General features: G+C 36.8%; 2 pseudogenes; one reads left to right on the forward strand and one right to left on the reverse strand.

The window, feature by feature from the left end:
* Positions 1-330: 330 nt before the first annotated feature.
* On the reverse strand, positions 331-2782 carry LOC116136862 (annotated as a pseudogene).
* Positions 2783-10142: 7360 nt separating this feature from the next.
* LOC116136863 lies at positions 10143-13564 on the forward strand (annotated as a pseudogene).
* The last annotated feature ends 1330 nt before the right edge of the window (positions 13565-14894 follow it).

The following is a 14894-nucleotide window of genomic DNA, read 5'->3' on the forward strand; positions in this document are numbered from 1 at the left end:
ACACTTGCAAATATCAATGCTATGTAGACGTCGGCTTCAATTTTCTTTAATACAATATCAATTTTACTGCTTTTAGATTACAAAAATATAAGAAATCATTGAAAAAATGAGATCGAAGGCAATCACAACAGATAGGAATACACAGGAAATTCTTTATAAATATGACCAATACATGTCTTCAGAATTGAAATTACAATTTGAGATACAAAAAAGTAAATGAAAATTACAAAGTGAAACAAAATGATTCACAAAAGCATCTCAACATCAGCTCTATCTCCAAAATCAGATTCAGCAGCCAAAAACAAATCATTAGTGCTCTCAAACTCATACTCAATACTGTGATTGAATTGTTGATGCTTCAAGCAAATAAATGCTGCCAGGGCATACAAACAGCAATGGCACTGTCTGAATCCTGTGGCAGCGTGTGTTGCCAAACCTCGCAAATTTCACATGCCGCCATTCTTTTGCATCAACGTCTTCAGCCCCACATTCACATTTCACCTTCCAATTCTTATCTCCTCCTTCATACTTATATTTTGACTCCAAATCTATCCCATCTCCTCTCACAATAATTTCAGCTCCCGACTCTATTGCTATCCTCCATTCCTCCAATGTTTTCGATATCTGTTACCACTACTTTCTCCATGATGCAGTAAGTATCTCTCAGTGCTGTTTCAATGGCTTTCTTCAGCTCCAAAATCATCGCATCCAACGGAACCATTACCAGCTCCCCAGGTGTTAAATTGGATTTTTCGTCGATCGAATTTGGTATTATTTTGCACATAAATCTCAATACCTGGTCTTGTTCATCCTTAAAAGGCCATTCCTTTACAAAGTGTTTGCTATCAAGAACTGCTTGGCTGTTCACAAACACCGGATTAGGTCTCCGGTCATTCAAAAGCAGATTCCTGTACAAATACACAACTTCACTGCTATCAACAGCTCCAGGCTTAATAGTTGGCGGTAGAAGGTGGTGTCCGAGAATTTTTGGTTCTGGCTCAAAGGCTTCAGGTTCTTCACCATTACCAAGCTCATGAATTGTGTATTCTAGTATTTGAATGCTTGGATTCCTTGCACGACACACAAAATGACGTCCAAAAATTACGTTCTCAATAGATTTCAATACATAATCAAGTAAATCAGTATCGCCAATTTGATTCTTGGCTGCTTTGCTTACTTTTGCTTGACACATGTGACCAGAATTCTTCGCTTTCATTTCTAACAACACATTCACAATCACTTCTGCTGCAGATTGTAGTTTTTTTGCAGACCATCTACATGTCATATGAGCAATCAAATTAGTGAACAATTTAGGGGCCTTGTTTGGAGACTTATCCTTAACTAGAGACTTATTTCCTAGGGATGTCCTCTTTGAAGGTTTTGAGATAGACAATGAAGGGGCATTGTTTGGAGACTTATCCTTCACTAGAGACTTATTCCCCAGGGTCCTCTTTGAAGGTTTTGAGATAGACAATGAAGGGGCGTTGTTTGCCATGATTGATTTTATCTGAGCAGAAGCACAATACTTGAAAATTAACACAAACCTGAAAAGATCTTTCACTGTGATCAGTTGGGTTTCACTCATATCTCTGTAGCACTGAACTATTTGCTTAATTTTTATCCCCTTCTTGGTGTCTCCAAAATCTTGGATGATCCTATCAAGTTCCAAAGAGCCAAGGATTTCAATTGCTCTGTTGTAGTGGCACTCTTCAACTCCAAAGCTTCCATGGTAGAATCTGTATCCCCATCTACCAAACCATGGATGCCCATATGCAACTCCATGGAGTAGGCAAAGATCCATGGATTTCTTCTTTGACACATCTTCAACACTGATTTTCCTGCCATAACTAGCATTTGTTAATATTCACAAACACAAAGAAACTCAACCAATAAGGGAGTTTAGATTTACCTGGGCTGAAGAATTGTACAAATTCGGTCCCAGAGATCCATGATTTCTCTTCCGCAAAGATACTTAGAACCTCCTTCAATCCCATTAATGCAGAGCATATGGCCAGACCCATTACAATGAATTAAGCCGTGCAAGAGATGATTCTTTCTCTGTATATCCTCATCCTTCAATTGCTTCGTCCAGTCATTATCATGCGGTATAATCACATGATACTTCCTTTTTGACACAATATGATTACTCCAATCTAATAACCACAACGAAACTTCAAATTTTCAATCAAACCAAAACAACAGCAAACTGAACATAAAATGGAGCTTAACCAGTGCTAATAAACAATTCCAACAGTAGGTCACTGCAGAGAAAATACATCCAAAACTTAAACCCACAACCTAAAACAATAAAACAACAAAAACTAAGCCTAAAATCTGAAAATTAACCAAAAAAAAAAAACCTTCGGGAAATGAGTCACGGAACCAACACTAATTGAGGCCAAATATAAAAAGTAATAACAAAACAATTGAAAGGAACTAGAACCCACTTGGTAAATAAATTCAAGAACAAAAACAATAGAAGGCTAACCGGCGCGTCTGCAGTGACCACACAAGGGCTGAGGAGAGTGCGCTACAGTGTCTCCAATGGTATAAAGGGGGATAACAACATTGGCAGAGTGGCAAACAAGAAGAGTACACCAGATGGGCATGCCTTTAACACTGTCGTCTTCAAGCTCGCCACATTGTCTCAGAAAGAGACGAATATTATCCCGAAAAGCACCCGTGGGAGTAATGGGGCAACCTGAGTCGCCAAACTTGTGAAAGTCGAACAATTTGAGCCCTTGTTTCTCTTCCTGGAAGATTGAAGAATCGGGATCGACATTTTTGAGAGATTTTGGTTCTTGATATCTTGCACCTGAACCAGTTTTCACTTTCCAGAAGAGAAAAAGGAACAAGATAGAAATAAAGAAAGTTGCCGGATACTGCTCAGAAATAATGAAGGTGCTGCTAGGACACAGTGAGAGCTAGTCTCATATTTTCGGAATTAGGGGGTACTTCGTAAATCATGACACTCATGGGGTTTTACCTGCATTTGTCAACACTTACGGTGTGTTTCCGTCACAGTTTTCCCTTATTCACTTTGACAAATTTTTGAGAGTGATATCCCAAGGGCTAGGAATGGTTGCCCCTATTTCAAACAAATATTTCTATTATACCCTTTAATAATTTAATTAAATATTTTATAATTCAATCGTTATTAAAATAAAAAAAATTCTTATTAACTTAGTTATAATTATAAAAGTGTTTATTTTATTTAAAAATATAAAATAAGTCAATTTACTTGAAAAAATAAAAGAATTTTAAAATTTTAGAACAAGTCAAAATTGTTGAATGGTAACATTCCTTCATGTTTCCGATGTCACCACCAACACGTGAAAGCTTTTCGTCCATTGATCTCCCGATCTAGGTAGAAACAAGTCACCGACTACTAGAGTATGGACGTCAATTGCAGTGATGGAAGATATGGTTGCTGCGGAAGACGTCCAAACATTGGTATTCGACGGTCAGTTTCTGCCCAAATAAAAAAATTGACGGACACAAAGCCTTCACGTGGTGGCAGTGACGTTGGAAACATGAAGGAACATTGTCGTCTGTTGACTTTGACCAGCATTGACCAATTCTAAAATTTTGAAAAGAATTATATTTATATTTATGAAATAAAAAAAGTTAATAATATATCAGTTTTATTTATAATAATTAATTTTAATTAAAGATTTTTTGAAATATTAAATTATGAAGTGATTTATGTTTAATTAATTTATATAAATTTCATATTATTAGAAAAATATAAATGTATAATCATTTAAAGTTAAGGGTAATTTTGCCAAAAAAATTATTATTCCATTTCATCATTCTCTCTTTCTATAAAGTAAACACCACTTTAGAGTCTTTTCAATTAAAAACATTAAAAAATAAAAATTATAAAAGAATATCCAGAGACCACCAGGTTTGACACGAGTTGCATCTTCATACAGTCTCATATCTGAAGGGAAAAAAAAAACAGAAAAGAGAAACGGAGATCGAGAATCCATGGCTATTGAAGCAATCATTTGGCTTGTGGTTGAGAACCTATTTCATGCAGGGCTACATTCTCGTCTTCTAATAAGTCCAAGAGTTGAGACAACAATCGTACAGTTCATGGGGAAGCTAGAAGGTTCTCTAAAAATCTTGGGAGGTACAGAGGATGACAAAGGAAGTGTTCAGACAGTTGATGACTGGAAGATCAAGCTACAGCAAGCTGTTTATCTGGCAGAGGACGCCATACACACCGACCTCCTACGTACCAATTTGCATAAACATAAAGTTTTTATTAAGTTTCCTTCTTTCTTGAGGTCATCCAAGGTGCAATTTCGTTTCAGCAACGAGATGAAAAAATGTTTGGATCAGCTGACCGATTCGGTGCCCGTTGAGTTGCGCAAAAGAACTTCTGATGAAAACCCCGGGACGCAGTCGCGAATGGTTCTATGATATTATGAAAAAACGGTTTGAAGTTTTGCAGTAGTTGCAAACAGCTTTTTATCAGATAAATAATGAAGAAGATATTGTTGGTTTCGATTCTGAAACTTCGAATTATGTAGATTAATTTTGACTAGTGAGAAACTTCTGATATCGTTGGTGGTTGTGGCAGGGTCTGGCAAGACAACTCTAGTGAAAAGAGTTTATAACCATTCAGAGACAAAGAAAATTTTCCACAACCGTGTTTGGGTCCAGATCGATTTTAAAGAGAAAAATCTTTTAGTTCAGATATTGAAGCAGGTGACTGAGGTTAGAGATGAAGAGAAATTGCAGGAGAAGCTTCGTAATTCATTAAACACGCAGAGGTATTTAATTGTCTTGGATGATGTCCATGCACCTGCTATATGGGAGAAACTCCAAGTGGTCATTCCAAACTCATCAAATGGTAGCAGGGTCATCCTAACTATCCGAGACCCTGATATAGCAACTCATATTGATCCAGCCATTCCTCTTCTCCGAGTAAGACCACTAACTGAGGACGAAAGTTGGGAGTTTTTTTTTTTTTTTTTTTTTATAAAAGGCCACAGGAGAACCAGGAGTCGAAGACAGATTCGGGATAAAACCTTGGGATCACCCAATAAAGCCTTGTTGAATGAGAGGATTACCTCTTCTTATAACCTAATAGGCTTGAGCGTGCCTAGTCGATATGGGACTCTAACATATTTCAGTACCTATGTGTGCTGTCTGGCTTTTTGTCGAATATAGAATTTAGCACTGCTGCATGGTTAAGGGTGATTGAGGATACAAAGGGAAAGAAAAACAGGAGAAGAAAGAACGGTTAGTGATAATAGCAAGCAAAGAAAACAAAAGAAATCTGGAATGAGAGACCATACTCAGCAAGGAGCTAATGTAGCAGGGGAAGAAAATCACTCAGCTTCCTTAGAGGAACCTAGTCCTACAAATATTTTGGCTTTGGGCTATCATGGCCTAGCTTATATTCTAAGTCCATGTCTCATTTGTTTATGTCTTTTCCCCAGATCATATGAAATCCCCATTAGAAGGTTGTTTCTACTGTGGATTGCTGAGGGATTGATGAGACCACAGGCGGTGGAAAGTTGTCCTGAAGATCTGGCGGAAAGTTTTCTTGACGAGCTGAGGAATAAGAACTTGATCGAGGTGGCGAGTTGGAGGTTAGATGGAAGCCCCAAAACATGTTTTGTGCTAAGTACTGTACATGATACAATCTCTCCAATTGCTGCGAGAATGGGATATTCTCATGTCCATTCTCACTCAGATTCGGACTTCTAAATCACCAAACTTTGACATCCGGAGGCTTGTAGAATGTGCAGACATCGAGAAGGATTCTTTTTCAGACACACAAATTCAACATCTACGTTCTTATACATCCTTTAACAGCGGAATGAGAGGTATGTTAGTAAACGGTCCCGTATACGCAGCGGAAACGAAAAATATAATATAACAGGATCGTTTACATGAGCCAAGATCAAGGTTATGATTTTACAATTTATATTAAATAAAATCTGCATAAATATTCAACATGAGTTAAGAGAAACAAACGCACGTTGAAGGCTCCTCCAAATTTGTCGACGAACGTTTTGCTACCGATCCAAGTGTAGGATCGAACCTGCGTAGTCCACACGAAGACAATCTTAAAAGAACCAAAGAGGGATTTGCTAGATCCTCTTTGGCTTCAAGATTAAGAAGAAGACAAAATCAATTGAATTGATTTTAGGCAATGGTGTTACTGCCGTGGGAGAGGCAAAGATTGGGGCTGCTGTGTGTATATTGGTTTTACAAAGAAAAACTCACTCATTAAAAATCACACACATTTTTCCTTTTATATTTAAAAACAATTTGCCCTAATCCCATACGGAATAGGCTTGGGCTCCAACCCAAACGCCCCATGTTGCCAAACACTCCCAATTTGATTTATTTTAATTTCCATCATTATCTCAATTAAAATCAATTAATATATATATTTAAATATATATTAACATTTAACAATAATGATAATATATTTAAATATGTGCGAACACACATTTAAACGTAATTTCACTTATTTAATTTTTCTAACAAATTAAATAAAGGCTACGACCTCAGCAAATTTAATTGCACTGTGAAATTACCAAAATACCCTTTCGCCTTAAAAGACGAAAACGCCCTTCTTTCTTCTTGCATCTTAAATTGTCTTCTATGTGTGTGACCCTTAGGCTCCTCATCATATCGGCAGTGTATAGTATTGCGATTAACACCAATTAATCGTCTCACTAATACACAGACCAAGATTGGCCCCTAGCAAGGCATCATGGCCACCCGATAGATTCGGATTCAGCAAAGTAGCTACCTGTCAACGATATGGTTACCGTGCAATTCGATCCTTTCATCATACGTTATCTCGACGAGACGAAGGCATAGAAATAGTGTCAACCTTCGGTTACTCTCGATATTATTTATTCAGTTTCTGGACCAATGACCCGTATTATAAACTGGATAGAGCAACAACTCAATCCCACTGTGGCCACAGTTTTAGTGTCATTGCCATATACTGAATTGCGCCGTGAGATAACTTTCTCCCGTACCCGGGAGTGATAAATCCTCTGTCAATCCACCATAGTCTTGATACACTCCTTGATGCAGCCAATCACCACCGTATTGACAGCTCTGAAAAGAACTGCGTTAGGCTAGTGTCAAACTACACCAATCGGTGCACAAGGCGCTCCGGTGATCTCAAGTCTAAGGATCACATGCACCACCATTCGTTAGAGGATTTGTTCCATAGACACTGGGGTTACCATCCATATGGAATCCTCTGGTGGGTCAGTCTAGTGAACTTGCCTACAGCAAGCACTTATGTGTTGCACCAGTTGTCACCAAACAACCTTGATAAGTGAGATCAGTCACTGCCTTTCAACAGAGTCGTTCAACACTATGATAGCGTTAATGTATTATCTGTGCCCTTATTTCAGAATAATACTAGGGCTACGGACGTTTCTAGAATGGCCACCATATGTGCTCATAGGGTTCTCACTATCAAGACTTGAAACACTTGATACCCTCGTCACGGTTCTACCATTCTAAGGACATATATCAATACATATTGCAATAATAATAATTTACGCGATATATAATAAAATGCCTTTTATTGATTAATGAACATTATTATAAAGAGTCAATTCTACAATAATTGATTGGCTCTAGGGCATCTACTCTAACAAGGTAAACCTTCGGATGTAGCAGAACGGCATTTTTCTTGAAGTTGTGAAAACTGACAATGGGTATCCAATCAACCTTCAGACCTTATGGGGCATATAATTAAGTAGACGATAGCAGGCGTACAATTAATTGCTTGAAAAGGTTGATGACTATAAGGAAATTGGGATTCACATGCCACACAAACTCAATTCCAGAAATAGCTCACTAGATTTCACAATAGACCAGTCTTACGTCTTTGCGGTTAAAATCAGTGGATGACAATAATAAATCTTCACTTATCCATTTTCCATTCATGCTTGATCACAAAATGCTGTCAAACTTGTATTTGGTTAGAAAGTTTGATCGACTTGACATAGAAAAACTTGGCAGAAATCTCAGAGTCCTTACATTGTCAGGGTCTCATCTATCAGGAGACCCAATGCAGACACTGGAATGGCTGGAACACCTGAAAGTCCTCAGGCTTTTGGCTAATTCCTACTCAGGCAAAAAGATGCATTGTTGTAGTGGCAGCCTTGCATTTCCCCAACTCCAGGTTTAGAAGTTATGGGTGCTAACAGAGTTGATAGAATGGACAATCGACGAAGGAGCCATGCCTGCCCTAAGAGATTTAGAGATTAGATGCTGCAAACGTCTGGAGAAGCCAATTGGATTGGAGAATGTAACTTTCCTAAAGGAATTGAGCTTAACTAGTATGAAGAAGGATTTTGTAGATGGAATTAAAAGAAGCCTTGGCAAAAACGTAGTTGTTATTGAAAACAACTTGAACTTTCAACCTCTATTTAATTTGTGAGTTTTCATCTACTGATTCTTTGCTTTGAAAAAACTTTCTGAAATTTGTTTTTTCCTTTTGTTCCTTGATGTGAACTTCTATTTAGAACTTATTGTTTCCATCTCAGGATTAAACAATCATCGGTGCTAGAAGTCTCGGTTGAAATGCAATCTTGTAGAATCTCTATTGAACTACTTGATCATCAAGAGATAGTTGTAACTAGAAGTCTCTTTTGGGGGGAGGGGGTAATCGGGATGTCCAGACCAGTTTACGTGTACTTTAACTAATCTTTGGTGTCCATTAAATACCTTATAAGTTCAAAGAACCATATAAACCACAATATTATTATTTCGTTTTAATTTTTTTCTTTTGTTTTATGTGTGAAGAATTCCAATAGGTAAATTTCAAATTAATTTGATTCTATTAAATATTTTTTCTTTTACGAACTTATTTTGTGTTTACAAAAGTAATGAAAATATTAAGAAAATGTTAATCTAAATGATCTGTGCTCTGGAAACAAAGTTTTCAAAAAATGAAATCAAATTTGACGAGTATAGAAAATAAATAAGCCAATTCGTTGATTTAATGATATAAAATAAGCATTAATTAGTACTGGGCCGGGCTGGTTGGGCTGGGCTAGAATTTGAGCCCAAATACAAAGTAAAGTCCAAATGATTTATAATTCTGAAATTAATTTCAGTAACTAGTAAATATAAATCTAAATGAAAATTGAAAATCAATTAACTTGTAACATTATTGGGAAATTTAAAAAAAAAAAAAAAAAAATCCATTAACCAGTAACGTTATCCCTAGTATATAACTTATTTTAAAGGGAAATTTTTAAGGGCAAGATTACGTTTACACTGTAGTACTGTTACTGTATAATTTTTAACTAGAGCTGAACAAAAATTGTGTACAAATAGGCACCATTAGTTCTCTTCAAAATTTGATAATCAATCTCAATCATGGAGCTCCATTTCTCCTCCCATCCAATTTTTTATTCACTTCCTTCATCTGTATGGTATTGAAGATAATGAGGTACAAATCAAGTTCTAGTTTACCTGCACGGCCATGGAAGCTACGTACCTTTCTTGGGAAATATGCATCATTTCATCCTTCTCTCATGCACATGCACTTACAGCTCAGCCAAATTTCCGCCATTGTAGTCTCTTACCTAAAGCTGCTTATGAAATACTGAAAAGTCATGATCTTTGCTTCGCTCAAAGGCCTTTGGCCTAATTGAATCACTCTATATATGGTTTGTATTATAAATCATGAAATTGAGAAAAACAAAAATATTTTAATTATCATCCGTGTATAATCTAAATAGTTAAAGCGAATAGGAAATAAGGTTGATAAGTGTAAAGTCTCTAGTTTGATCTTCCATTTGAGCATTCGTAATTTAAGTGACTGGTCGTGACAGTGGATTACGCTACTCTCCCGCGAGAAATATAAGTTGAGTGCGTGTATGCTACTTGAACACCTTAGTTACAAAAAAAATTATATTTTTAATTTTATAAATTAATAATTTGATTTGCTACAATAAAAATATGAATAAAATATTAGATTTTACCTAACCTTAGTTATAACTAAGAATAGACCACGGAGACCAAAATCTATTTAACTTGGTTTTGTCTAACAAAACAAAACGACGCGGGCGTTATTCATTGAGAATCCGAAGTCATTTTGCTTTGTCAGAAGTTGTCCACAGATAAGAAGAGCCTTGGCTTCCAACATAAACATCCAACGTTTTATCCAACAAAACAATGGCGGTGCTAGTACGTTTTTCATGCTTCTTTACACGGCCAAGCTCCCTCCCATCTCCACCGTCTGATCATTTCTCCGACAAATCCCACGGGGCCGGTTAGTTATTCTTTTACTCTCCATAAATTTTGCAGCTTTTGGTTCATGCTAGTAACTTCAGTAGTTCAGCGAAGCTTCAAGCTTTGTTTGTTAACTTAAACTGGTTGTAATGTGTGTGTTGACCTGACTGCTGTTAGTTTGGATGAATTCTTGCATATTCTTTCTGGGTTTTTTGTGTTTAGTGAATGGGAATGGAAAATGAAGTTGATTTGGGATTGCTACTGTAGAAAGCTCAATTGGGTTAGTGTTATTTGTTGTTTTGTTTTGTTTGTTCGTCGTAAGATTGGATAAAAGATAGTGAGGTTAAAGATAAGTTTTTTGAGGCTGGGGTTGATTGTATTGTTGTTGCTTTAGTTCAATTATCTATTTTTACTGTAAAAATGTGTTCTTTTTTGTCTAATTATTAACGGACATGGCAGGTTTTGAAATTCTTATATGGCTTTTATGATAAATTTGAGGTTTTTTCTAGTGAAATTTGGATTTTTTAGTATAATGATATATTGGAATATATTTCAGTGCTTTGCTTCCATTTTCTAATCATATGTCAAGTAGCTCACACAAATCATACTTTTGCCATGCGATTTGTGGTCCTAGTATATATTGTTGTTTTGGAAAAATGTGAAATGCTGAAAGTGTTCAAGGAAAAAGTTTAAGTGAGTATAATCTGCATAAGATGATTGAGTTGTTGGTCATAAAGAAGGATTACTTTGTGATGGATTCATATGATATGCGAAGAGTCCTTGGGAAAGACAATTTGGTCTGTAGTATATAGCATTCTGCTAGTATAATGCCAATGTAGTTCAAGTCCTTATATCGGTTTAACATCCTTATACAAGATCTGAGGTTAATTCTTTTTATTGAATCAGGGAAGTTGGTTTCTCTTCTATTCAAAGAGAAAAAGTTTGCATCAGTTTTAGGAAATGCTTCCAGAGTTATTCATCAAAGATTTGATGGACAACATGATTTGGAAGGAATTCAGTATTTCGGTAAAATGCCACCACCACGTGACAATTTTTTGGACAAATTATCAGCAGATCAGGTACGATGGTGACTTCCTCAGTGTTTGCTACTAAATGCTGTTTTTTATCTGTCTCTATTCAAAGACTTCTATTCAAAGAGAAAAAGTCTGCATCAGTTTTAGGAAATGCTTCCAGAGTTATTCATCAAAGATTTGATGGACACCATGATTTGGAAGGAAGTCAGGATTTCAGTAAAATGCCACCACCACGTGACAATTTTTTGGACAAATTATCAGCAGATCAGGTACGATGGTGAGTTCCTCAGTGTTTGCTACTAAATGCCCTTTTTTTTCTGTCTCTACATAGAAATTATCTTTTTGTTGTTTGTGTCAAAACTGGTGTTAAATGAACTCCCTTTGATGAAACGTAAGGAATCACTATCTCCCTGATTTCAAATCTTAAAATCTGCTGGGAGGGCACCTTTATGTTTGCTTTTTGTGCTTAGTTCTAAAATGAGCATATATAGCTAAACTTTTGCTGGAAAACTGAATAAAAGACCTGCACATAATGCTGCTTTCTAAGACTTTGAAACTCGTTATTATTAGAATGTAGTACTTGTTCAGATAACTATTTTTTTTCCAAACTCTGTCAGTTTTATCAAAGCACAAATCTATCATAATTAGTTCTCGGCCTCTGCTTTCGCGAAGTTCTATGTTTATTGTATTAAATACAAGCCACATCTGCATGGCTAATAGGAGGATCAGAGGTTTCTGTGTTTGACTGTGATTGTGTTTATACATTATTTTACTTCATTTTCTTATCTGATTAATATAATTATTCTGTCAGCAAGGAAAGGTGCTACTGAAATCAACGGCAATGACATTTTTTTCTCACAAATGCCTTGATGTTGACTACACCTTTTAAAGCACTAGCAGAAACATGTGAGGCTGATAACTCTTTCTTTACCATGCCTCTGCTACTACTTGTGGCCCTCGTAGGGGCTACTGTTGGAGGTAAAGCATCATTGTCCTTATAGTTACTTCCAAATATTTGTTTACTTGCAGTTCAAAAGCATTGTGCTTGAACTTAGTTGATATTTGTCAGTTGCACCACAAAGTTACCTGATTTAAATGCATGCATTATATTTCTTAATTTAATGACTGAGTTGCAAGTTCTATCGTTGAAGTGTGGAAGAATCGTTGCCTCCAAAGTGTTTAATTCGCATAGAACTTAAAACGGTTTTTCGTATGCACAATCTTAAATTTTCCTTCCCCTCCAGTGGAAGAAATTTAGTTTGAACTATATAAGGGGAAAAAAGTCTCCATTTTCTCTGGTATTTCTATTCTTTTGATGACAGTTTATACTTTCTACATCCATCTGGATAAGTTGTTATGTATAACTATGTAGAGTGTAGACCGAAATCCTCTTCATTTTCACCTGATAATTTGTGCATGTTTTACAGGATTACTCGCACGGCAGAGGAGAGGTGAAATGCAGCGACTCAATGACTAATTGCGCCAGATCAATACAGCTCTAAGAAGGCAGGCTAAGATTGAATCTTACGCCTCCAACTTGAGTTATGCTCCTGTTGGTAGTAGGATATCAGAAAGCGAAGTAATTGTTGATCCAAGAAAGCAAGAGTCGATTTCTTGGTTGAAAACTGGGAAGAATTTTTTGAGAAATCAAAATCCAGAGAAGGCATATGCAGAGTTTAAGGCAGCTCTCGATCTTGCTCAGAATCTTAAGGATCCTATCGAGGAGAAGAGGGCTGCTAGAGGTTTAGGTTCGTTTCTGGTCTTCTCTCAATTCATTTCTTTCAATAAATACACTTTCCGGGTCTCATTTTTGCATGTACAAATGGAATTTATTTGTTAGGCAGATGCGTATTATATTTTCAAGTATTTCTGATTTCGATTTTGCTTCATTTAGGAGCGTCATTGCAAAGGCATGGCAAGTACCGTGAAGCCATTAAGTACCACTCTATGGTTCTTGAAATCTCTCATCGATAAGGAGAGGACTCCGGGAACACTGAAGCATATGGGGCAATTGCGGATTGTTATACTGAACTCGGAGATCTTGAACGAGCAGGGAAATTCTATGATCAATATATTGCAAGATTGGAAACAGACTGAACCATTCTGATAACCCGATAACTGTATCGGCAGTGCATCAATAATTGAGTGAGGCTGAAGTTGTAGCAGAGGCTTCAGAAAGATCCCAATTATCCCAAACCATTTCTTTTTGTTGTATCTATGTTGATAACGCTACCCTGTGTAGAATATTCATTCGGTCCATTCCTGTTGTAGCATCTAATCATCACAATTATTAATTTTATCAGGAAAATAAACCGGAATTACCAACACACCAACCACAGGATTAAACGGTTAAACTCAATGAACTCACTTTTCGTGTTCTTCGATTAAACTATCAAACAACAAGAGATCAGAGAAGGAAACTGAATAAGTGGAAATAAAAAAACAAAGGGTACATTAAAAGACCCCAAAAGCTACTTAACCCCAATAGATCTTGATAACATTCTCACATTACAACTGTCAAAATACTCAAACCGTAAGACAATACTACTCTCAGTACTAAACCCAACTTTGCTCTAACAATCATATTCATAACCACTCAAAGCAGAGAACCGAAGCATACTTATCTCCATACAAATGACAAAGCCATATGGTATAAGCGAGCCGGTAACAACCTCACCACCCGAGAAAGAGAAGAAGAAAAGGAGAAACATACAAAGCTTCTTAAAGATTCTTAAACTCAAATAAAACCTGCAAATGCAGGAAATAAGGCAATAGTCGTATATTGCCTAGCTTGCTCCCGCAGAACCCACTCCCATTGCGGCCTGCTTGAGAGGATGCTGTCCTTGAGGGTGCATAAGGGCAGCATGGACACCACCCATCTTGCTCATAGCTAGTTGTCGCTCATAAGCTAAAAGGTCAGCCGCTGAAAGGCCTGGTAAAGGTGCAGCTGCAGGTGGGGGAAGTGGATTTGAACTTATTCCAGGTGGTGTAGGCTTGCTGCCCCAAGAACACTACACCACGAAGAAAGAATAAAAAGGCTAATAGTTAATTACACATTTATAGTAAAGAAGAGAAAACATGTACATTTTTTTTTTGAAAAAACATATCCGACTCAAAAGTCACATCTTGCATCACAAATGAAGAAGCATATATCCACACCTTTATCTGCTTCCCATACAGATATGACTGGGTGTTCCCCATCTGGATAGCCAGAGCTGCCTCGGCATGAGTACTGTATCTGACAAAACCAAAACCTTTATCTCGCTGGACCCGGACCTCTTCAATCACTCCAGCACCAAGAGCATGGAAATGGTGGTGGAGATCAAGCTGTGTGACCTGCATATATCAAAAAGAGGAAAATAAAAATGATGTTTATTTAAAAAAATCAATCATCATTTTTTAATTATATCTAGACATGCTAGATGTTGCATAATTAATTGGATCAATAAGCACACATACATATGTAAGTGTCTGTGAGAGAGAGAGAGAGAGAGAGCATGTCTGATGCACAAAATAAAGTAGAGGAGAATTGGTTGATAAAGATTATGGTTTCTTGCCTCTGGAGCAAGATTTCCAACATAAACAGTAGTATATTGTGGGTTATTCTCAGGAGCCTCG

The sequence above is a fragment of the Pistacia vera genome, unplaced genomic scaffold, assembly GCF_008641045.1.
Source record: "Pistacia vera cultivar Batoury unplaced genomic scaffold, PisVer_v2 Contig320, whole genome shotgun sequence".
Classification (NCBI taxonomy): domain Eukaryota; kingdom Viridiplantae; phylum Streptophyta; class Magnoliopsida; order Sapindales; family Anacardiaceae; genus Pistacia; species Pistacia vera.